The sequence below is a fragment of the Ambystoma mexicanum genome, chromosome 5q, assembly GCF_040938575.1.
Source record: "Ambystoma mexicanum isolate Mex_15411 chromosome 5q, UKY_AmexF1_1, whole genome shotgun sequence".
Taxonomy (NCBI): Eukaryota; Metazoa; Chordata; class Amphibia; order Caudata; family Ambystomatidae; genus Ambystoma; species Ambystoma mexicanum.
This window is the reverse complement of record NC_090933.1, coordinates 1,027,633,174-1,027,659,086: the sequence shown is the minus strand read 5'-3', so window position 1 is coordinate 1,027,659,086 and position 25,913 is coordinate 1,027,633,174.

The window sequence follows — 25,913 nt, the reverse complement described above, 5'->3', positions numbered from 1 at the left end:
ACCAAGCAGGGTCAGTTTAGGTTACTGCATGGATGGGAGTCAGTGCACAATCCGAAATGCTGTGTGTTTTCTTAGTTTTAAATAGCTCATAACACACAGTACCAGCATTATTTGTTTAAACCATGCTAATGACAGGCTTTCAGCGTTTTGCACTCAGAGACCATTTATTTACCTTTTGCTGAATTAAATTCTGCTATACTAGTCTCCCAGTCAAGATGGGGAGAATAATGCCACAATTGTACACTTTTTGCCTAACATAGTTCTATAAGGATTTACATATTTTAGTGACACCATGGCATATCTATTTTTCAAGTTAGCTTTATAAAGCAGAGTATTGTTGAAAGTCAGACATGGGGGTGATCAGGGGAAATGATGAGAGGGCAAGTACGTCTTCAGTGTTTGCCCACGATTTGGCAAGAGAATTTGCAATCCTGGACACTGATACAGTTATTTTCCCCTGATTGTGGCTATTTTTCAGGGCACAAGAAAAGGACACATGTGGGTGGACAGCAAAACCCTTTTTCAGAGGGAAGACACAACCCCTTGTTTTTATTTTTGTTTGGCAAGCTTGCTCAAGTATTTGGCTACCAGGATCTTACTCAGGTTATCATGTTTCCAGTACAAACGCTTGCACACATTTATTTTGTATTAGTATTTAGTTTTCTAGGGAACATTTCACAACAGATTGCTTGATTTAAAAGGAGAGCTTCTTTTATACTTTGCCAGCATATTTATTGAAAGATTTCCTCTTTTAGGTTATTTTTGCTGGTGTTCATTATGTTGTATAAAGTCCAATGCCATTTTTTCTTGCATACTTTTTTCTAAGGAGAAGGTCAATTGAACTACATTCATGGGTCCCAGCTTTTGATTTTCGCTACGGGACATATTTTTTTCTTGCAGCTGGTCATTTTAGCTGGACTTGTGCAATGTATCACAACAGTCAACTAGAGACCAGCCATAAAACAAGGGCTTGTAGGATGAGGCTTAACCAAAGTGTATGATCCTTGGGAAAATCATTTAGGGCCTCATCACAAGGGTCCGCAAATCAGGGCTTCGGTGGATTTCTCCCTGGCTCTGAGCTGGGGGGAAATCTGCTGAAAATTTGCGGATATTACCGCCTGCGGGAAATCCGCTGGCGGTAAGAGCGTGAAAATTCCCCATTGAGCCCAATGGGGAATGGGGCATTCCCGAATGGGCTCAGTGGGGAATGGGGAATTCCATTACCGCCAAACCTGTGATCTCGTGCTAATAGTGCCGGGGGGGTTGGCGGTAGGGCTAATACCGCCGGCGGTAATACTGCCGGCATTACTGCCCAACTCATGAAGAGGCCATTAATCTCAATACACATTGCCTAAAAACATTGTGAGTTCTCAAAGCTTGAAATATTTTATTCATAACAATACCACTGTTAAAACAGGTTAAAAATCAGCTTGGGATTGATGAATGTTTTTGAGTGATGGGTTGCAAGTGTTTTAAAATATAGAGTGGCTGTGCCCAACAACCAAGGGCCAAAGGTTATAGCAAGTGGTCTAGTAATGTTTTAAAATGGACAGTGATCCAGGAGACACACCTACGCCCGCCTCAGAAAACCACTGGGCAAGAGATTGGGGATGCTAGAGGTATTTCGCCTGCTTTTCCTCCTACGCAGGGGGGTTGCCATATTGTTCAATAAAACAACCAACTTCAAGATGTTACAGACCCAGAAGGACTCCGAAGGGAGAACATTACTGGTCCAGGGAACTGTTAATGGGGAAGATATCATCCTGATCAACTCCTATGGCCCCAATATAGACGGCCCCAACAATTTTTATTGGGTGCAGACACACCTCAAATCCAACAGAGAAGCCACAATAATTTGGGGTGGTGATCTTAACACACCACTAGACCCACACAAAGACAAATCACATAACACAACAACCCCACCCTCCAATGTGAGTCTACAAATTGCAGAAATATGTAAAGTCTATCATCTCAAAGACATTGGAGAAGCCAACACTGGGATTCCCGGGAATATACCTACTACTCCTGGGTCCACAAATTCAGTTCGAGACTCGATTATATTCTTGTGTCCACACATTGCAGACTCCACTGGGGTGACTGCCAGATCCTACGCAAGTCCTTTTCAGACCCCTCAGCAGTCACTCTAGAATGCACCACATTCTGAAGCAGTATCACTAGACCCCAATGGAGGTTCAAACATTCATCCCTCCTGGACCAGGTCTTCACTGACGAGCTACGAACTGAACTAACAACCTTTATTGAAACAAATCAAGGCACTGTGTCCTCAGCAGGTACACTTTGGGGAACGTTAAAGTGCATCGTCAGAGGAGTATGCCTAGCGAAAGAAAACAGGATCCTAAAGATGATAAGAAGAGAACTAACCACAAGCGAGAACCACCTAAAAACACTCAAACAATCTCTTTCGTCCGCAAACAACCCTAGTATGCTGGCAGCACTCAAATCGGAACTGGAATCCTTTAGGGTGGCAGCCAAAAGAGAGGTTAAGTTCGTAGCTAGTCATCACAGGGTCTGCCAATATGGCGAGAGACAGAGACCCGGAGCATTCCTAGGAGGACTTGTCACGGCGGAGAGGAAACCTACGATGGTCAAATCAGTCCTAGACCATTCTGGCACTCTTGTATACTCTGAGGCAGACATAGTAGAAACATTTCGCTGTTTTATCAAAACTTATCTGACTCCCACTACACCATGAATCAGAATGAGGTAGCGCAGTACCTGAATACAATAGAACTCTACTGGACAAGCGCCGATCTCCGTGAGCCGCTAAATGCACCTATCACCAAAGAAGACATTCTAGAAGCAATTAAAGAACTACCAAACACAAAGGCTCCTGGCCCAGATGACCGAACAGGTGAATTCTAAAAATTCTTTGCAGACCTCTTAGCCCCACTTCTGTTACAAGTGCACTATGAAGCCATAGGAAAAGACCAACTACCACCAACACTCTACATGGTCAATATTATTCTCCTCCATAAACCAGGCAAACCAAAGGAAGACTGTGCTTCATACAGACTCATATCACTAATCAACCTAGATAACAAAATCTTTGTGAAAATCCATACCAGAAGGCTAATGCCACTTATGCCCGCTATGGTATTGGCAGACCAAGCAGGGTTTGTCCCAGGCAGAAATACATCATTCGGCCTGAGAAGTATGTTTGGAGTGATGGGAGCCCGCAACCCATAAATTCAAGCAGTGGCGGTTTTATTGGATGCTGAAAAAGCAATCGACTCGGTCTAATGGCCCTTTCTCTTTGCCATACTAGAACGAATGGGCCCAGGCAAAAGAACAGGGATGAGACCAGGTTGCCCACTGTCGGGACTGCTATTCGCCCTGGTTATGAAACCTTTAGCGTCGGAACTCAGGCTATACCATCTACACAGAGGCCTTGCCCTGGGACCACATAAAATGGTGGTATCTCTATACGCCGACGATATCGCACTTTTTCTCCATGATCCTCAATTAAATGTAAACACAGTGATGCGAGCAGTGCTCAAATTTGGCAATTTCTCAGTGCTAAAAATCAACAACTCAAAATCAACAATCTTCCCTCTCACTGAGTCAACTAAGGAATTTACAGAAGACTTTGTCTTCAAATGGCAGCACTCAAAAGTCAGATACTTAGGCATCCTAATGTCCAGATCCAGCAATGACATTAAGCAAAATAACTACAAAAGCATGCTGGATACAATCCAAGTCAAGGTGAACAGGTGGAAATCGCTCCCGCTCACTGTCTGGGTAAGGGTATCTCTGGCTAAAATGGTGATCCTCCCCAAAATGCTCTATCTTTTCACAAACATCAACCTCATATTGCCACAATGGTTCCTACACCGAATCAGGAGCATACTCCTTGACCTGGTTTGGGCAGGCAATGTTGCTAGAGTAGCCCACAGTACTCTGACTCTCCCTGTAACGCAAGGTGGGCTCTCTCTCCCAAACATAGAATGCTACTACTGGGCAGCTCAAGCACAATACCTCAGCTACTGGTATGCCGTACAATTCATCCGATCCCCTTGTACAGATTGAGAAAGCCCTGGCAACTCCACATCTCCTCCGTGCGATCATCTTTGTCCAACAGCGATCACCCTCAACGCCAATGAACACTTATTCACGACTTTCACAATCTAGAAAAGAATGGCTAAGAGAAGCGAATCCAGACCAGGTACTCCTCACTCCTCCCTTATTGTTTTTGGAGATCTGCTTCAATTATTACCAGTTAAAGGAGAACCTGTTTTTAAAACCTTAGGACACAAACTGTGCCATAAAACTCTGGGCAGCATAGGAAATGTAAATCTCTGGCAACATTTCCAATATAAAGAATTAATAGAAAACATGTGTCAGTCTGCAATCCTCACCTATGCCAACATTTTTAAAAGTATTCGGATTGGTGTAATATCTATCCTGAATACTAGACACATCCATGACCTATACGGCCATAACACATGTACTACTGATGTCATGGAACATTTAGCACTCAAAAATCTAAAATGCATGTTCTTAATGCCAACTCTTGCAATCTGTGCAAGATTCAATGAAACAATGCAGAAAAAAGAAATGCAACCACTTGTACAAATTAACTCCATAGACAAACTGGATGTGCACGGTATTGTCATGATGCATAACCCCGGGCATCCAGACCACGTCCATCAGCCGCGGGAGCAGGCATCATGTTACCTTGAGAAAAACCAGCAACCCCTGTTAGGCTTAATCGATTGGAAAGGTTACGGGCCACAGGAAAGGTCATGGGAGCCTAGTGACCACGTTCATGCACCACGATTAGTGAAGACATTCCACCATGACTTCCCAGACAAACCAGGACCAAGGGGTGGAATGACTTTAGGAGGGGCCTTGAGGGGGAGTGCTGCCATGATGTATATCCCCGGGCATCCAGACCACGTCCATCAGCCAGGGAGCAGGCATCATGTTGCCTTGAGAAAACCAAGATGGCCCACTTTATTCCTTTGAAGGGATTACCTTCTGCTTCAGTCCTGGCCAAGGAGTTCCTCGAAAACATTGTTCGAATACACAGGTTTCCTTCTGTGTTGGTCTCTGACTGAGGTAGTCAATTCATTTCACATTTTTGGAAGAAATGTTGCCAAATGGCGCAAATCGACATAAGGTTATCAACCAGTCACCATCCCCAGACCGATGGTCAGACGGAGAGGACCAACCAGACCCTTGAACAGTACCTTCGTTGCATACTTCACCAGATCGAAAGTAACTGGAAAGATATTTTAAGGATTTCCGAATATGCATACAATAACTCTGTACATTCAGGAACCGGACAAATCCCCTTTTATACCATATATGGACACCACCCTCGAACCTCAGAACTCGATTCGCCTCAGCACTTAGAAATGCCTGCAGTTAGTCATTTACATTCTACTATTACACAAGCCTTCAAGGAAGCGACAGAACATTTGAAGCAAGCAAAAGAGAAATACAAGAAAAATGCTGACCTACATAGAAGTGAAACTCCACAGTACCAAATTGGAGATCTGGTTTGGCTAGCTACAAAACACATACCTCTGAAAGGAACTCTGACTTTGAATCCTAGATATTTGGGACCTTACACCATTAAGGCCATTATCAACCCGGTGGCCGTCAAACTGGAATTACCCTCCAATATGCGAATTCATCCTGTCTTTCATGTTTCACTTTTAAAACCAGTTCAACCTTGAACAAGATTAACCAAACCACCAGATCCAATCTTGATAGATGGAGAACCTGAATTCGAGGTGAAAAACATCCTGGACTTCAAGGTGGTTAAATCAAAACTTTTTTACTTAATCGATTGGAAAGGTTATGGGCCACAGGAAAGGTCATGGGAGTCTAGTGACCACGTTCATGCACCACGATTAGTGAAGAGATTCCATAGGGACTTCACAGACAAACCAGGACTAAGGGGAGGAACGACTTTAGGAGGGGCCTTGAGGGGGAGTGCTGTCATGATGCATACCCACGGGCATCCACGTCCATCAGCCCCGGGAGCAGGCATCATCTCACCTTGAGAAAACCCAGTAACACCTGCTAGGGGCTGTCTGGGTTCAGTCCTGGCACCTATGGCGCCAGGCTCACATGGGACATCAGTCCTGGCCCCGTAGGCGCCAGGCTCATAGGTGCACACTTACCTGATGCAGACCTGATGCAGACCATGCTGCAAGAAGATCCAAACCCATGTGAGGCCTGGAAGGGACTACTTTACCTTAGGGACTATTTAGTTACTTGGGTGCGGTCGGGGAGGAATACCTACCTGGGACTACTTTGGAGGCTAGTTAAACCACGCCCGGAGAGCAGCACACGCTTCACGTTATTCTGCATCCAGCAGCGTAACGTTCACCGTGCCAGCAGCAGCATCCAGCCTTCAAACCTGGAGCACCTAGAAAGAAGGAAAGAAGCAAAGGTTAGAACAAGAGTATTACCTGATTTCTTACCTGATTCCGGATTCATCGCATCTTCAAACCAGAGGAAAGACTTTGTTTTAAAAGCGTCGCATCGCAGCAGCAGCGATGCGCCATACTCACCGTTCCACGCAGCATTTCTTCGATCCGGCGCTGTCTCCATCTTTACATCGCCGAATCCTGGCACCTAAAGGGGACAAGAAACAACAAGATGAGCAGAGAGAACAGACAGAGACAATCGCCGCCATATGCTTACCTGATTTTACCGCCGGAGGTATTATTCATCAGCACGCCACATCTTCTTATGCCGCACCTGTAAGAAAAGGAGAAAGCAGCAAGTTTAACCCTTGGCATTATTTACCGGACAGTGTTGGTTAACACAGACTTTTTCCGGAGCGCTTTTAGCAGTCAATCTTCTCATTGGGTCAAAGTTGCAAGATACAAGAGGAATTGGGCAGGAGTGAATTCCAGACATTTTGAACTCTTACGAACTATATACTTACGGCTCTTCGCCAGGACCTTTTGGAGTCAGGATTCATCTACAACTCTTCCAATATCTTCAGGCCAGTGAAGTAACTGGTCATCAACGCGCCCCTATGTGCTTCGCAGGATGGAGGGCTCATCCTTCAAGAATATAAGATGAGATTGCTGAGAGGGTACCGAGGTGATTAGTGGGGAGGACAGTGGGGGTACTATCATTGAATCCACAAGGGGCTAAATCCATCTCTCCACTTGTAGGAGAATATTTCTACGGGTCAAGTAGACAAGATTAGGAGGGCAGATCCAGTCAGTCATCGCTGCACTACGCATCACGTGGGTGGAGGCCGCAGCAGTCCGGGTCCGACCGACGCCCCTGTGGGAGCCAGGTGAGCGTAACAGGTATGACACTACCTTTGTGTCAACAAGCCGTAGCATGACTAAATACCTTAAAAAACTCTATCTCTAACACAGCTGGCTTAGACAAATTATTAACACTGTGTTTAAATTGTAGAGTGATGCTGAAGCGTAACTTTGATGTGGAACAAGGTTTAGTTAATGGATCACTGGGTCCAGTTGTAGGCTTCCAAACATACGCACATGACGACAGCATTCAGTTTGTCAATGTTCACTTTGAAAAAAATAGGACGCTCAAAGACATGTATGTACTCAGAGAACAGTTTGCTCTTTCTCTAGCATACGCAGTCACCATTCATAAATTGCAAAGTCTAACTCTAGATCAATCATTGATTGATATCGGCAGCACAGTTTTTAAAGAAGGCATGAATTACGTAGCACTATCACGCCTACGTACACTTGAAGGACTATTTCTAGTTAACTTTGATGAAAATACAGTCAATGCACACCTTCCTTGTATCGTACAGTGCAATGGACTACGTGCACTGTACACACTTCATCTCAAAATGTACCCTGTTCCTCAAAAACACAAACTTTGCAAATGAAAACTCAAGCAATCAAAACTTACACAGGATCTCCCAATAGTACCACTAAAGAAATTGAAATCAGCTAATACTCAATCTACTAAAACCACAAAAGGATATACTGAAAAATCAAATGCATACCCAACTTCTCAAACAAAAACTACCTCTGCAAAAAAATCTCATGGACTTCCATCAAATGACACAGACACAGAACTGCCTGGTCCATTCAAGTTTTCCAATACAACTGGTGTAAATTGTAGCAATCAATATTCTGTTCCAGTTGCCACCAATTCTTGAACACATTTACTTAAATGGCACAAACCAGTTCTGTTTGCAAATGTTAGTCCTTCACAGAAATGCAACAAACAATCTTAACAACACTTACAATGTTTCTGGAATAAGACAGGAATTAGACAACTTTTCAGGAATGGTGAAATTCACAATAAACAACCAAGAGGATCCACAAGAATTTCTAATGTACTTACTGCAAGTACTAGAAAACAAAAACATACCTATAAATGACATCTTCCAAATTTCATACAAGTGGAAACATATATGCACTCTCTGCAACCAAGTAGTGCAGGAACAAGTCCCTAACAAGCGCTTTGTGTATGTATCCATACCTAACTGTGTATCCATTCCAGTTCAACAGCTAGTACAAAATGCAAACCATGGCATGTTATGTACTACTTGCAATTCCGATAATTGTTCCACTTTATATATACAATCACATAGCCAATACATAATAATAATACTTTTACGTTACAATCCTGATGGTACCAAAACCAACTGCAAGCTTACCAGCTTCACACATGGGCAAGTACCACTTGGTAAGAATACGTTCACAACAGTAGGCATAATCTACCACACAGGCACCACAACCAATGCAGGACACCATAGTGCATACAGTAAAAAGAAATGTGGATGGTTTGAATGCAATGATACATCCATTACTCTAAATCAAAGATTACCTGCAAATCTTGTAAATGCCTACTTAATATTTTTGAAACCAAAATGTACTCACTAATCCACAAAAGAAGAAATACTTAAAAAAATCCATTCTATGAGCAACAACAAATTGTCCTGAAACCAATCACAGATAGATTATCGCAACAGGAGTACACAGTACTAAAAAGTGTAAATGTACCATCAAAAATGAACATGCTTGAAAACATATCATGCAAAACTACTAAATTGGAAACAGTTAGAATATGCCAACAGGTATCTAACTGCAACTATAAAACTTCAATATTTCTTGCAGCACTCAATCTGCCAAAAGAACTGCAACCATAGTACTTCAATATTACTTCCAGCAATCAATCTACCAAAAGAAACCTTCAGGTATCTAACTACCTCCACAATTCTCAATATTACTTAAAAATCTTCAACAACAACCAACAACATAAACAAATACTGCCAAATAGAACAAAAAATATAAACAGTTAGAATATGCCAACAGGTATCTAACTACAACCATAGTAATAACAATTCCAAAATGGAAATAACACCAACTATTGCTATAAATATTGCTAATGTCACTAAACCAAACTAATGAATTTAACTCAAATTAAACATGACTTTTTTTTAAACCTCCATGGATTTTTATTTTTTTACACCAGCCCAATGAATATGTTAAAAAACACAGGAACTGAGCAGATTGCACAGGAAACTTGTTTAAAGCATAGTACTAGTTAAGTACTAACTATGAGGGTCAGCAAACTATACAAATGTCTGTAATGTAAGGCAATACAACCTTACAAAGCACCTACCCTAACATGCTATATTTTCTTTTACCACAGACAATTAAACTAAAATGTGTAAACCAATGAAAAAATGACTGCAGGGACCCTCAACAAAACAAACAGTAAGTATACAATTAATAATGTCACACTTCTTTATAATTTCAAAATATGCATTCTCTACTTATAATTCTCCAATCCCTATATATTGATTGCCCCCATAGCGAAAATCAAAAGCTGGCTCACATAAATATATGCGCAGTAAGTGAGCATATATCTTAAAGTGAAATATACAAATGTAGTTCATTTGACCTCCTCCTTAGAAAAAAGTGTGCAAGATAAAAGAGCAGTGGACTTTTAAAAATGTAATGAACACCAGAAAAATAACCAAAGAGAGGACATTAAAACCCAGAAATCTGTTCTGAAATAGTCCTTGCAAAACAAAATCTGTAGGATATTTTGTGTAAATTTGGGGTCTGCGGTATTTTCTTACCGCCAAAAGAAGAGTGGTAGTTTATTAATACTTATCCTCGCATTTAGATTGGGTTTAGCCTCATATCATTCTAGAGACCAGACCTTGTTACATTATATTGGAGAATCTATTAATATGTACTACTGGTGGTATTTTGTGGTGATAGGTTACTTAGTGGTGAGCATAATTTTCCTTCCCTACATTATGACCCATCATACACAAAACCTTCCTTACTATTATAATATTCTTAGTGATCTATAGAGAGCCTTGGGCCTACATCCAGGGACACCAAACACTTTTACATAGTGTGCCCCTACAGCCTGTGGCCGATATCACGGGTTTATCTACACCAGTGATCTATGCCCATAGACATTGCTGGCTCATTGACCTCCAGCAATATATATATTAGAATTCCCCAAACAACATGCAAAGGGGAACACACATACACTCTTATTTTATAACAGCTTATTCTGTTTGTTATTCTATCTGCATGAGCAAAATGGCAAATGCATTACCAAAGAGAATAAATCTCCCCTGTGTCAGAATTACTTTCCCAAATGCAATAAAAAAAAAACATACACCATCTGTTTTTATATATATTTTATATTGCATACAAATATCCTTCACAATGAAATCTTACCATGTACTTGCATCGTTATCTGTAATACAAAAAGAGAAAAATACATAGACAGAGCAAAATTCACTTTGTAACATTATAACATGATGAATGAAATGCAGGGTATTTCTTTTGGCTACACTCCCTAAATGATATTAGACCAGCCATTCGTCAAACAATGGCAAACAGTAACCTCACTTCAACTGTGGGTGCTTACCAAAAAGATGTGCAGTTCTCTCCCCCACACAGCCTTCTTCCATTTTCAAGAACTGGCCCAGTCAGCATGAATTGCCTCTGTAATCTTGGTGTCTGAGATGCACAGCGAAACTTCCAAGCCAGTGCCAGTGACACCAAAATCGTCTGTCTCCCGAGCCCAGCAAACACAAACTAACTTCTCTCACTGACCGTCTTCCTCCAGCAGAGGTGTGCACCTTCCTACTTTGCCTACGTAATAAATCTGCAGACACTTTGCTCCAATCAAGTTGAAAGGCAGCATCACCCTTCACTTTTGTACAATAGGCTCTTTACCAAGGGAGCAACTGTATCTAATATAATTTCATGGTATGCAGACTCTCTGCTTGCTGAAAACACAGAAAGAGAAGGAAAGAAAAAAACTCCAGTGCACGTTTGAAAAACGCATTTCAGAGTATGTATTTTCACCTCATTTTGTACATGGAGATTACATTATAATGTTAATGAGTTAGCACTAGTGATTAGTAATTGCTAATTAAATCAGTCAGTTATATAAATAATGTAGTCTCCTATGCATGAGGTACTCCAGAGAAGAGAAAAGAACATTGGTGCACTTTCACTTTTTTGCAGCTTCACATAGAGTTTTTTTTTTATTATAAATCCTGTACCTTGCATGCCTCCAGCCACATACTCACATGTTATACTGGCAAAATAAAACTGGCTATATGTGGGTGCCACATTATTGCTGGCAACAAAATGCCATCACATTCAGTGAAGCGCTACACACTCTAAGGCGCTACAAATACTATAAAGCACTATATATATTACTAAAAATCCCAAAACTTAGCAAGTGCGTGTAGTCTTTTGAGTAAGCGTCTGTATTGGGAACATGACAACCTGAGTAAAATCCTGGTAGCCCAAATACTTGAGCAAGCTTGCCAACCTCAAAAAAACATGGGTTCGCACCCATCCTCTGAAAAAAGGTTATGCGGTCCACCCACATGTGTCCATTACTTGGGCCCAGAAAAGCAGCCACAATCAGGGGAAAATAACTTGACAAGTGTCCAGGATTTCAAATTCTCTTGCCACATTGTAGGCAAATACTCATGACCTACTTGCCCTCTTATCATTTCCCCTCCTCATCCCCATGTCTGACTTTCAACAATACTCTCCTTTATAGAGATAACTTGAAAAGTACACATACCATAATGTCACTCACATACATAAATCCTTATAGAACTATGTTAGGCAACAAGTGTACAATTGTGGCATTATTGCCGCCATCTTGACTGGGAAACTACACATACCAGAATGCAATTCAGTAAAAGGCAAATAAATAGTCACTGAGAGAGCACTGAAAACATATACAGGGAGTAATTAATAGAATTCAGCGCACAATTGGCGCACGCGGCTGGCGCACAGTGTGCGCGTGTGGCAGTCTGTGCCAGCCGCGTGTGCCAAAATCCATTTCCATGCACAGCGTATTCATGGATTTCAACATCCATAACCAGCAGCAGTGCCAGTTACGCCCCCAACCCCTCCCCGTGCACCATGAACTGCGCACAAATCCCATACATGGCGCACAGGCCAGTGGACCAGCATACAGCCCCCCAACCACCAAAACGTCTGTTAAAATCCCTGTGCACTCCTCTGAATACACGTACCCCACTGCGTGGGAACTTTCACACATGATTGGCCTTGTGCGAGCGGGGTACGAGTATTTTGGGGGTGTGCGGGAACTTTCACACACGATTGTCCCTGTACAAGCGGGGTACGTGTATTTCGGGGGAGCGTGGGAACTCTCACATGCGATTGGCCCTGTGCGAGCAGGGTACGTGTATTTCGGGGGTGCGTGGGAACTTTCACATGTGTTTGGCCTTGTGTGAGTGGGGTACAGGTATTTCGGGGTTGCGCAGGAACTTTCACACGCGATTGTCCCTGTGCGAGCGGGGTACTTGTATTTCGGGGGTGTGCGGGAACTCTTTCACACGCGATTGGGCTTGTGCGAGCGGGGTACCTGTATTTCGGGGGTGCGCCGGAACTTTCACATGCGATTTGCCTTGTGCGAGCAGGGTACGTGTATTTCGGGGTACACGGGAACTTTCACACACGATTCTCTCTGTGCGAGTGGGGTACGTGTATTTCGGGGGTGCGTGGGAACTTTCACACACGATTGTACTTGTGTGAGCAGGGTACGTGTATTTCGGGGGTGCGCGGGAACTTTCACACGCGATTGGCCCTGTATGAGCAGGGTACATGTATTTCGGGGGTGCGTGGGAACTTTCACATGCGATTGGCCCTGTGCGAGCGGGGTACATGTATTTTGGGGGTGCCCGGGAACCTTCACACACGATTGTCCCTGTGCGAGCGGGATACGTGTATTTCGGGGGTGCGTGGGAATTTTAACATGCGATTGGTCCTGCGTGAGCGGGTGGTACATGTATTATGGGTGTTCCCCAACAAATTGACATTGTGTGTCCTCCTAGGTGTGCCCTCTACCCCCTCCCCAGGGCCTGCAGGCAGACCCCAACACAGGGGTACACACTGCACCCCTGGCCATGCCCCACAGGCAGCCCATCCACCCTGGCAAAGCCCCACAGCCAGCCACATGTCACCACACACAAGTGAGCACTGACTCATGTCCCCCTACACCCCCATCCACCCAGAAGTGAGGGGCACCTGCCAGCAGGCTCCGACTCATGTCATCCAGCACCCCATCCACCCAGCAGTGAGGGGCACCTGTCAGCAGGCCCCGATTCATTTCCCTCAGCAACCCCATCCACCCAAAAGTGAGGGGCACCTGCCAGCAGGCCCTGACTCATGTCCCCCAGCACCCCCACCCACCCAGCAGTGAGGAGCACCTGCCAGAAAGCCCCGACTCATGTCCCCCAGCACCCCCATCCACCCAGCAGTGAGGGGCACCTGCCAGAAGGCCCGACTCATGTCCCCCAGCACCCCCACCCACCCAGCAGTGAGGGGCACCTGCCAGCAGGCCCCGACTCATGTCCCCCAGCACCCCCATCCACCCAGCAGTGAGGGGCACCTGCCAGCAGGCCCCGACTCATGTTCCCCACCCACCCCACCCATCCAGCATTGAGGGTCAGGCCCGGACTCATGTCCCTCAGCACACCCATCCACCCAGCAGGGAGGGGCACCTGCCAGCAGGCCTTGACTCATGTCCCCCTGCAACACGACAGGAAGCTGCACAATCATGGCCCTCATGTGCACCAAAATACCACAGCATGCCCCCCAGTCTTAACATGCAATGATTTCACCAATCCACCCCACACTGACATGCCTATGTCAGGACACAAATCAAAAGTCAACCATGTACATCACACACACATACTGTTTTCCATAGATTGTGTAAACCCACATTTTGACATGCATGAACCCAATGAGCGAATCCCGCACATGGAATTAAAATATAAAAATGTATTATGAACAAAAACAATGTAATGAAATGAAAGCCAAAAAAATAATACAACCATGAAATGAAATGCATGTCCAAAAAAATCAAAAAGGAAATGTAGATGCAATCCAAAGAATTCCTGAAGAAAAATGGTCCAAACTCACTGTCCACCAAAACAAATCCAAAGGAACCGTAATAATCAAATTCCATTGCTCCATGGTGAAATCCAAAGAAAATGTACACATGAATCCAATGTCCAACTATGTACAAGCAATTTTGAAAGGGTCCATGAGCCCAACAAAAGAACTGAAACCTATCAAAGAAATTACCTAAGAAATATGTATATACAAAGGTGTGGGGCATAGTCCAATCACTCCAATGAAAATGAAAATGAAACCTAACACTACAAACTATATACAATGGGGGCAGGCTAGTCTGAAGGCTCACTTCTCAATTTCCCGGGCCAGGGCATCATCAAACTCCTGGTCTATGTCCTGGAGGTGGGCCTCTTCCATGGCCCCGAGGTTTCGCAGGGATGATGCCATGTTGAACTCCTACTCCCTGCGAATTGCCTCGAGGCACTCGCCCCGCTTCAGTGCCCTCTGCATGGAGTTCTCCGCCCTGACCATTGTGAGCCGTGCCTCTTCTGCCCGCCCCCACTCCGCATCTATGGGCTGACCTAACTGCTGCCACACGGAAGACACTTGCAATCCAGGGTCCTCCTGCCCTCCAGCCAATACCCCGAGACATCATCGCTCCCACCTTGAGCCTAAAGCTGCTGTCCATGTGCCCTGCCCGTTGTTGCCTGCATGTTAGCCACCTGCTGGGGTCCAGTTGTTGGGGTGACCTCCGACTCCTGACTGTGGCAGGGATGTGTCTTCCACCATCCTGGCCGCTGGGTCAGGGACAGCTCCACGGGGTGCCCAGGTGACACTTGGGCAGGAAGATGGCATGGAGGACGACTGGCGCATAGGGAGTTCAGTGGAGGAGGGGGTCGGCAGAAGCTCCAGCACACGGAGGAACTCAGCACCAGTGACCCCGCCCAGTAGGTTGACGCAGTCTTCGAGACATTCGAAATGATGTGCGCTGTCATCGCGAGAAAACCGCACGTCATCCCGAATGTCACAAACACGCAACACCACCCCACCCAGGACAGGCTCAATCTGGTCCCAGATTGCCATGTCTGCAGGGAGAGGAAGGCCAGTTGTTGTGCGGCTATCCCCTCCCTGAAAACAGGTCTGGATGAAGGCATCGCTGCTGGTGCCGGATGATGCAGTCACAGGATCGGGAAAAGGATTACACAAAGGCACCTCCGCGGCGGCCTGTGCTGCCTCCTGTCCCTGCCCCTGGACTGCACCACTGGCACCAGTGGAATCCCCCCTTCCAGGCCCCATGTGTGTGACTTCCACGGCCTCCCCCTTAACCAAACCCCCCAGCAACCTGGATGACTCCGTGCCATCTTCCTCCGTAGGGCCCTGTGGGGTCTCAGTTGCCCCTTCTGCTGCCGAGGAGTCCACCTCTGACCTCCGCCTCTTGGACCTACCCCCGGCAGCTGTGGCCGCGGAGGTGGCACCAGACTCCTCACTCCCCGACGAGATGGAAACTTGGGAGGGGAGCTGGGCCTTGCCTCTCCGGCTGGCGGTGGGATCCCTGCCTGTGTGCTCCACAGCACCGTCTCTGCCCTTTTCATCAGTTGACGCTGCAGTTAGGGAGAGACAGAACACAGGCATCAGGGCACTGTACAATGGTCTGATACACACATGACAGTTGCAGATGAGTGGCAGTCTCAACCTTCACACATGGCCTCACACTCCCCAACACACATATCATCTCTATAAACACTCACGCGCAAGTGTACTGGAATGTTGTAGCAGCCAGCACCATCCATACACATACAACATCATGACCATCCGAAGGTTAGCCTGACATTACATGCAACATGGGGATTGGCAAACACATGCACACACGCCACCAGACGTACATACATCTGTACATCTACACCACCTGTTGCAGTGCAATCCCGGCATCCATTTCACATCTGCCAATCAGCCTCCTACGTGTCAGTGTCACATGCATCCATGGTGTATCACAGTGGCACACATGTCAAATTCCCTCACACACACATGTACACCATGCACGTACATGAAGGTGGAACCCACATCCATGTGTTACACCCCAACCATGCCATGGTACATACACAGATATGTAAACATGTGTGCACCCCAACATGCATTTGGCCCTAATGCTTTCATACAAATACACCGTTGATGTGCCTCATACATGACTGGAGTCTCATGCAGCAGGCTCATGTCCGTGTACATGCACATACATAAATGGTCCTTCAAAGACATATGTGCAAACTGCACACACCTGCCACACCTCAACATGCACAGCATCCAATCAGTATGCATGCATGCTTACCGCTCGACTCCGGACGGGTATGTCTCCCAAGGACCTGGAGGTGGAGTGCTGGGCCTATACGTTCCAGGACCCTCATCTGCATGTTGGTAAGGCGGACCCGGCACCCCTTCCCATGCTTTGCCTTCAGGAGACGCTGGGCCTTGCTGAGGGTCCTGGACCTGAAGTCCTCCCAGCGCTTCTGGACGTGTTGCAAGTCGCGGGCTGCCACCTCCTCCACGTTGATGTCAGCCACGATGTCTGTCCAGATCCTCTTCCGTCCTTCATTGTCGGCCCGTGAACTTCCAAAGAGGGCATCATAATGCCCCAGGACTTGCTCCACCAGGATACCAACTTCTGCAGCAGTGAAGCGGGTACCCCTCTGCCTCTCTGACTGGGGGTTGCTAGTGGTGCCAGATGGTGTTGTGTCCACATGGCAACCCCCGAGGCAAGTGTGGGTGGGCAACTGGGTCCTGGGGCTGGGCTGTGGAGCAAGATGGTACACCAGTCGGTAGTCTACTGTTCCAGCAGGGGTGGTCACAGCAACTGGACCCCTGCAGATGGCTGATGTGCAGGCACCAAATAGCAGGGCACGTGGCCAGCAGGCAGGCAGGCAGCAGCAGATGGCAGGTGGGAGCGTGCTCGGGGCTGTGGGAGGCAGTAATTCGGCCTTCTGGGCAGGAGCGTGGTCTTCTGTGTGTTGTTGCGTGGCCAGCTTGATACGGAGTGATTTGGCACGTGAAAAAATTGCACATCAGCGTGAAATCCAAGGAAAGGCCCTTAGCGCGTAAGCGCGTCTGTGACGTTACGTGCGCGGGCGTTTCCCATAACACGGGTACATTGTGAATAAGCACGTGAGAATAATGCACGTCAGTGTGCTATTGGTGGAAAGGGCCTTAGCGCGTACGCGCATCTGTGACGTTGCACGTGTGGGCAGGCGTAAAAGATATATCTAGGACGCCATTTCTTTGTACGTGGTTTTTGTGGAGAGCGAGCGGGTGATTCTTGTACTTCTTGTCAAACATGCGATTACTTCACAACATTTCCAGTTCGTACTCCCTGTTTCCTCAGACTGCGTTCTTTTCTTCTTTTGTTGGGGGTGTTGCCAAAGCGCACTTGCGCGTCTTTTTCACATTCTTTTTCAAGGCAGACGGTGAGCCGCGCACGTATTTTCCAACTGTGGTTGCCCCCGTGTGTCGCGTACCCCTTCAGAGGTCATTGTAGGCTGCGTGTAACATGAGTATGCTTATTTTTGCATTTCTGGGTGCCACACCGTAGTGCGGGTTCTTTTTTTCCACGCACATGGTCTACCAGGGGTTGCGTGCACATGTATTTTTGTTTTTGGGGTGCATGTGCGTTACGTGACCCGTCATCTTCCCCCAGGGGTCACAGACAGCCTTGCTAGAGCACTACGGTACGAATTCCATCTAGTACCCTACCCCTTTGACCCCAATTGCCCCAGACAATTGTTTACTGCAACTCCCATACGCACAACAACATCAGTGTCATGGTTGGGAGGCGACCAAGCAGTAAGGGAGGCAAAGGTGGCTGACCTCAAAGAGGTGGGCGTGGTGGGTGCGGTAGGGGACGTGGCCAGGATTTGCAGGGTGTCCCTAGAGCCCAGTATGTGGAGGACCAATCGGGCCCACCTATGCCCCCCATGGTTGTGGGAAATGTAGCTGACACCATCCCAGCTCAGCCCTTGTTGGACCAGCCCATTTTGTCAACTGAACCGGCACAGGATGACTCCCAGACTAACTTCCAGGTTACCAAGTCTAAGCCACGTGTGGCGGTGAAAGTTGCTGTCACCAAGCCACGTGGATCTGGGGCAGCAATGTCATCTGCTGCCCCAAGTAGCCAGGGTGAGGAGGCTGCAGGGGCAGCTGCAGCTCAATCCACCCCAGCTCTGAGTCTCCCAGCCGGGACACTGTCTGTCCAGGTCCATCACACCGACGTTGGCTCTGCCAACATCACCCTGCAGCCAATGCCTGCACAAAGACCTTTGGTCATTGTGGATTCGCAAACTTCAAGTACCCAGTCCACCTGCACTTCTGCCCCTACTAACCAGAGCGGAGTAAGCCACTCAGGATCCGCACCACCTTCCAAGAAGAAGATGAAGAAGAAGGGTGCTCTTGCACTACAGGCTGAGACCCCAGACACGGCTACACACTCCGGCAAGTCAAGGAAGCCTAGCTTCAATGACGCCGAACTTGATGCACTTGTGGCCTATGTGTTGGCACATAGCCGCAAAATGGTGGTGACTGCAGGCTGCTAGACTACGCCTGCTCAACGTAGGGCCCACTGGCATACCATTGTGGACCACATTAGTGCCCTTGGATTTGTGAGGCACACAGCTGATGATTGCTACAAGCGGTGGAATGACCTGAAACGCAGAGCAAAGAACAAGCTGGCTTCCAATCATGCCTCTACTCTGGTGACCGGCGGTGGGTCTCCACCAAAGAACGACCAACTCACTGAACATGAGTCTGTTGCTGGAACCTTCATCACAGAGTAACCGATCCAAGGTTTGGGAGACCTACCAGATTATGAAGCATTGTCCGGTGAGTGCCCATGCATGCGTGTGTTATCCATGTGTATGTTGCTTGGGTGATGTGTTCTGATTGAGTGCCAGGTGAGGGTGTGTACTCCTGAGTGGCATGGGTCACCCATGTGCTTCCTCCAAACCATTCACCGGCCTTGGATTTGGGAATGACAGTCTCCCTTCTGACCACAGTAGCCAATTAGCACCACCTTACTGCAGTTGCCCTTGAACTGTCATCTTGCAACAACATTGTTCAAAGTGTTCAGTGTTTGTTCTGCCTGATTGTTTCAATCCTTCCATTTTTGCAACGCATTTTTCTGCCCTAATGCCACATATGTGACATGTTTCTGTCATAGATTACACCCCACAATGGCCCACATTTATTACCTTGTTATGGGAATGATTTGACCATTCAGGCTGATTGAGTAAGGGCCCGCTCACATTAATTTTTGGGGCCTGTTTGAATGTGGAACATGACTGTTGTTTCCTGTCATGTTGAAGTGACCAACCATTGATGTATCCATCTGCCTGCCATCACTGTATAATTGTTAACTGGATGTGTTGCAGTGTGTGGCACATGCGTATTGTGTCACACTATTTTGAATTTTTCATCTCATCATGTCCATCTCACATGGATGGGTGACAGTACTCATTCACTAACATATGGCTGTACTTGTCAAAGGTACCATCGCTATGCTACTTGCCATCTGTGTGTTGGCATGTGTCATGCATGTTTATTGGACATGCCACTCACAGGCTAATGTGTGATTCCAGTGCTATCCAGCATGCAGCAAATGTGTTGCTTTTCCATCTTGGAGTCCTCAGTGTCTGCTTTTTGTCTCCCCTTCCAATGCATTTACAGTGCATGCATGGCAGGCTTATAGTCATCTGGGACATGTGTTATTCATGTACTGGATATCTGGCTTGTCAGGCCTATGTGTGCGCTATGGTGCTCATGCCTGTTTCCATTTGTTGTCTTTCATGTTTATGCAGGTGATGACGCACTTGATGCTGTTGAGGTAGAGGAGATGGTGCAGACCCAGGAGGAATCTCAGCCACAACCGGGCACCAGTGGAGGACGTGGGGTGGTGGTGGGTGAAAACCCAATCCTCCTGCAGACCATACTGATTCAGGTGCTGAATCGGGCAATGAGACATATGTGCCGTTGCAGGTGAGTGTTTCTGGGAGGGATGCTGTTCTGTCCAACCCACCTGCACCGGCGGTAGGCCCCTCTATGGGGATGTCAGTGTTGGTAACTCCGCCTTTGGCGGTTACGAATGTAGGGTCACCCTCCACAACATCTGATCCTGTTCCTGGGCCAGCAGATCAGAGGGGGAATGCAGTCCTGCAGCCTCAGGGAGTGCCAGCACAGCAAGATGCAGATCGCCTTTCCCCAACAGGTGTGGTGCCCACCGACGCGGTGGCCGTGCGCCAACAGGCAATACTGCATGGGAAAACTCCATGCACGGCATAGCAGCACAACAGGGAGTATTGTGTAAAATGATGGCTCAGGCAATGGATAGGGTGGACACTTCCATTCTCCCCCCTGAAAGGCAGATGGATCTCCAACAGCAGGCAACAGACTCCATTTGTCAATTACACAGGGAGGACATGTTGGCGCTCAACAGGGACCGACGGGTGGCACTGAAGACTCTGCGTGAAGCCATATCTGTAGAGTCACAGGGCCACAGGGAAGCCCTGAGGTTAGAACACCATTTCCTCAGGGAGACAGTGGGCTTCCCGACATTTTTGGTCAGAACAGCAGCTGGAGCAGCTCACACATTCACTCTCAGCAGAGATCCAGGCAACCCGTGCGGAGATCCGGACATCACGCCAGGCCATGCAGGTAGAAATGCAGGCTACCCGTGAGGTGCTGCATGGGGATCTCTGCACCATCATCCTCCAGAACTAAACCTTTCACGCCCGCATGCTTGCTGCCATGGAGGACCATACCAGGGCTTTGCGTGGGCTTCCTCCCATAGCACGGCCACCTCCTGATGTAGCAGCAGAGGGTGAAGAGAGCGACAGCAGTTCTCCCACATTAGCGTAGCAGCGCAGGCCATGAGCCCATGGAGGTGTTTTATTTTTCTCAACATCCACGCAGGTGGGTGTTGGGGTGCACCCTGTCCTTGAACCTCCTGGGTGGCCTCCCCCATCCCAATGGTCCACACATGGGCATTTTTTATTTTTTTTTGTTGTTTTGTTTACAGTGTGTTGCCTTGTGTGGCTCCCGTGGGCATCCACTGTGTATTCTAGCTGGGCACATGCAGGCTTGTCCTGTCTTTGGGTTAAATGCTTGGGTTCCTGACACACACACCCCTCCTGCTTCCACTTTCCATGGGCTTGCAAAGGGTGTGACCAAGTGACAGTAACTTACACAGTGACATGAGCTGTGTGAGCAGTCTGTAGTCAAAACTGTGTGTACATCCCTAGTGGGGGTTGTTGTTGGATTGAACACTGCATGGTGTTTTGATATGTGCTTGTGCATCCATGTCTTTCTCCTTATTCACATGTACCTTCTTCATGTCTTCACAAGGCCGTCTCCTTTGCAGATGCAGTTCATGTTGTATGCAGTACACTGACAAATTTGCCTGACAGCAACACTCTGCAGTTGGAAGGGGTCGATGTGCTGGCTTAGTCATGTTGTGAGACTTGCACTACTTTGATTTTGTACTGTCGTATTTTGACACTGTTTCATCCTGTGTTGCTGTTCTGTGTTGCTGGTAAGTATTTGGTCATGTGTGCTGTTTCTTATTTATTACTGGGAGCATATTGTCTGTGGCCTGTTTACATTTGGGACAGTGCACTTTGTGACACTTGTGTTGTCATGTGTTGTGCATTAATTTTGTTGCTTTCATATTGCATGACATGCCATGGTGTGTTGGGTAGCTGAGATGGGGAGGGGTCGGGTGACATGGCACTATTTTCATGTAGGATTTTTCAAGGGGGTAGTCATTCATGCAGCATGAATGTGTGTCTTTTTGTCACACAGCATTGGTTGTATTTAAGTGGGTAGGGATGCACAAAATGTAACACTTCCAGGTGACCAATCTCAGGCTGGTATGGTTGTGACAGTTGACTGTCCCGTATGTCATCATCATTGATTGTCAACTGGTATGTGCCAGGGCTGTGTGCACTCCACAGGGGTAGGATTTTAGGTGAAATAATTAGCCACCAGCTGTGTACGGGCTGCCTCACCACGTGCCCTTTCACCTCCCATGCATAGCAGCCGTGCATGTGGTTAGGGATGTGGGGGCACCACCATGTCCACCCGCAGGCCCCGGCAGGTTGCAACGTTGTGCAGGACACATGCTGCCACTATGATCCTGCACACTACTGGGGGAGCATATAGCAGCTGCCCACCAGAGCGGTCAAGGGAGCGAAAGCGTGACTTGAGCACTCTGAATGTGCGCTCCACTATGCTCGGGTTGCAATATGGGCTGTGTTGTATCTTACCTCAGGTGGTGTGGTGGGGTTCTGAATTGGCTTCATCATGTGGGTGCTCAGAGGGTAGGCACTGTCCCCTGGGGAGTTTATGATGGGTATCATTAGTGGGCTTGTGACATTACTCAGTATCTGACATGCATGCATGTGCCGAGGCATTTATACTCACCAAGCAGCCATGTATCGCCATGCCGCGCAGCTTCTAGGTCCCAGTTTAGAGGTGACATTCTGAAAATGAAACTATCATGGGTGGACCCTGGATACTTGGCCTATACTGAGGTGATGATTCCCTTGGCATCACATACTACCTGCACGTTGATGGAATGCAAGTGCTTGCGGTTTCTATAGATGTGCTCAGTTGCCCTGGGTGGATGTAGAGCCACATGAGTGCAATCAATGGCACCTAGTACTTTGGGGAAGTGTGCCACCCCGTAAAAGTCTTGGACGGCAGCCTGCCTTTCTGCAGGTGTTCTGGGAATGCGGACTGAAGAGCGTGCAGTCATGATGGCCAACACCTGGTGTAGGCAGCGTGACTGCGTGGCCCGTGACACCCCCCCCCACTATGGCACTTTTCCGCTGAAATGAACCAGTGGCCAAGAAGTGCAGTACATTAAGCACCGTTTCAAAGGGGCTCAGTGCTTGGGAGCACAGGGTGGGTGATGTGAGGTCATCCTCCCACTCACTCACCAGGTCGAGTATTATGTGTGGTGGAAACCTGTACCTCCCATAAACCGGGTCATCAGGCATCCCAAAAAGGCTGGTCCTGGTTGTAAAAATTCAGGGCCTGGCTATCCTCCTCCTCCTGTGGTGTCCCACGACGACTGCTGCGAGGAACGGTATATTCATCGTAGTGTCTGAGCTTGTTTGTTGTTTGCGTGCACTTTTATGTTGCGCAGGGCCGCGTACGCCTGCTTCATGCTGGCGTACATGTTTCTGGATTAGCGCATCTTTTTTTGGCGCACGCATTTCCCCTGTTCGATTCCATGAATACGTGTTGTAGGCACGGGTGTGGGCGTTGCGAGCATTTACCTCCTGTACTTCCCCCGTAACGCCCACATTTTCACGCGTTGTTCCCCATTCAGTGGTTTATGCCCCGTGTTCCGCCCACTTTTGTTGTGTGTGCTGTGCTATGTGCGCTTTCGCTGTGGCATAGTGCACACCGTTTGATGACGTGTGCACCCGTGTGTGCCACCCACGATTTTAGCGCACATCCCAGGATGTACACGCGCACTGACTTCCATGAATCGATGTGCGCGGCTTTGGCACACTTGCGCTGCGATTTTCACGCTTGCGCTGCGATTTTCTGTGCACATTAATTCCATGAATTGGCCTGTAAATCTTTAAACCATACTGCAGTATTGTATATCGAGCTGTAGTTAAGGTGAGTCAGACTCCCAAAGGATCCTGTTAAAATTCTGATGTTAATAACTTTTGATTTGAGTAATGGTTTGTGCTGAAATTTTGAAAGAAGTGATTAGCGTCTTGTGGCCCCCCATCTACCACACTGCAGAGTTTAATAAAGATTTGCTATAAAATCAAAAAGTTATCAAGAAGACAAAAAAAAATCCATAGTTGCACACTACGTCCCATTCATTTTCCCATAGACAAACAAGGCCAATGTTTGCCAAGGCGCACAGCTCAAACCGCTGCATGGATTTGAACCAGTTCTAAAAAATCTTGGGCACAAAGCATTTAAAAAGCCCTTTTTGTGGTTTGGGGTTATGCGGTGCAGTTGTTTTTCAAATATGTGATGGTTAGTTGGGGTTGTGCGATGTGTATCAGAACAGTTACCAAGAGACCGGCCAAAAAACATGGAGCTTGTAGCACACCGCTTAACCAAACTGTGTGATCCTTGGCAAATAATTTAATCTCACTGCACAAAAATGGTGAGTTCTCAAAATATCTTTTATACATACCATTGCCCCTGTCAAAACAGGTCAAAATGAGTTTGTGATTGATGAACGTCTTTGAGTGATGGGTTGCAAGTGTTTTAAAATATAGAGTGGCCATGGCCAAAGGTCATAGGTAGTGTTCTGATAGACTTATAAAATGGACACTGAGCACAGCCGAAGGCCATGGCTAGTGGTCTGGTAGTGATTTTAAAAATATAGTGGGCATAGTGTACCTACTGGCGATGGCATAAAGCAATGGCTAGTGGCTGGAGGTGTTCTAAATGGACAGTGGGCATGGCTGGAGGCCATCACTAGTGATTACTGTGAGCAACCTGAAGGTGTCTCCCTGACTAGTCCCCAGAGATCTGTCATCCCTGTGGCCAGGACACGGCCATCGCTATTGGATCACAGGAGTGGACCAGTGAGGGAGGATCACCTGGATAGGAGGTCCTTAGAAGTGGAAGAGGGGCACTGACAGGTGAGACTCAGTATCCCCCTTCTTATAACACCTTTTCCTCATACTACTCCGTAGGATACTCTAACACTATACCACCCCCTTTGTCGACACAGACACTTTAGCACACCATGTAAGATGACAAACACCAGAGCCATCTATCTGGCATGTGCCACCACAGGGATCAGGCAAGGTCAGGCCACTGACAAGAATCACACACACCTGACAGCCCTTTCCCTTCCCCATAGGGATAAAATGTGGAGCACGAGAGCACAATACGAACAAGGCAGACCGCACGATGAGAGAGGTAACTCAGCATGGCTGTTCAAGAGGAGGAAATAGACAGAGCGAACCGAGAGGGTGACAAGGAGAGATGCAACCTTGGCCTTTCCAAGCCAGGTCAGTGAAACCTCAAAAGGAATCATAAGACTGTGAATAGCCAGCATATGCTGTAGCAGATTTCAATGGTACACAGAGTCCTCCTCTGCTGATAACCAAGTCCGGGAGAGATGCTGGCCACCATGGCACTGGCCTTGACTCTAGAGACAAGAGAATCCAAGTGGTTCATCACAGCCGGTGAGTTGACGGGAGAGCTGATAAGAAACCGAACTCTATTGAACGAAAGTAGCAAGCAGCTTTTTAAAGAAAGTATAAAGAACTGTTGATACACAAAGGGAAAGCCAGCATAGAAGAGTCAGGCACCATGTGGTGTTCCTTCAGGAAACTCTGGGCAATTACCATGTTGTTGAACTACTGTAACCAGTAGGCCTTGGGAGAAAATCGATAAGGGGGTAAAAGTGGTCATGCAGGGGTCTAGTAAAATCCTCTGTATAGCCCAAAGCCTTTAACCGAAAGATGATTGTGAAGCTAAGGGAAGCAAATCCCATATCATAAAGTTGGTAAGAATGAACCT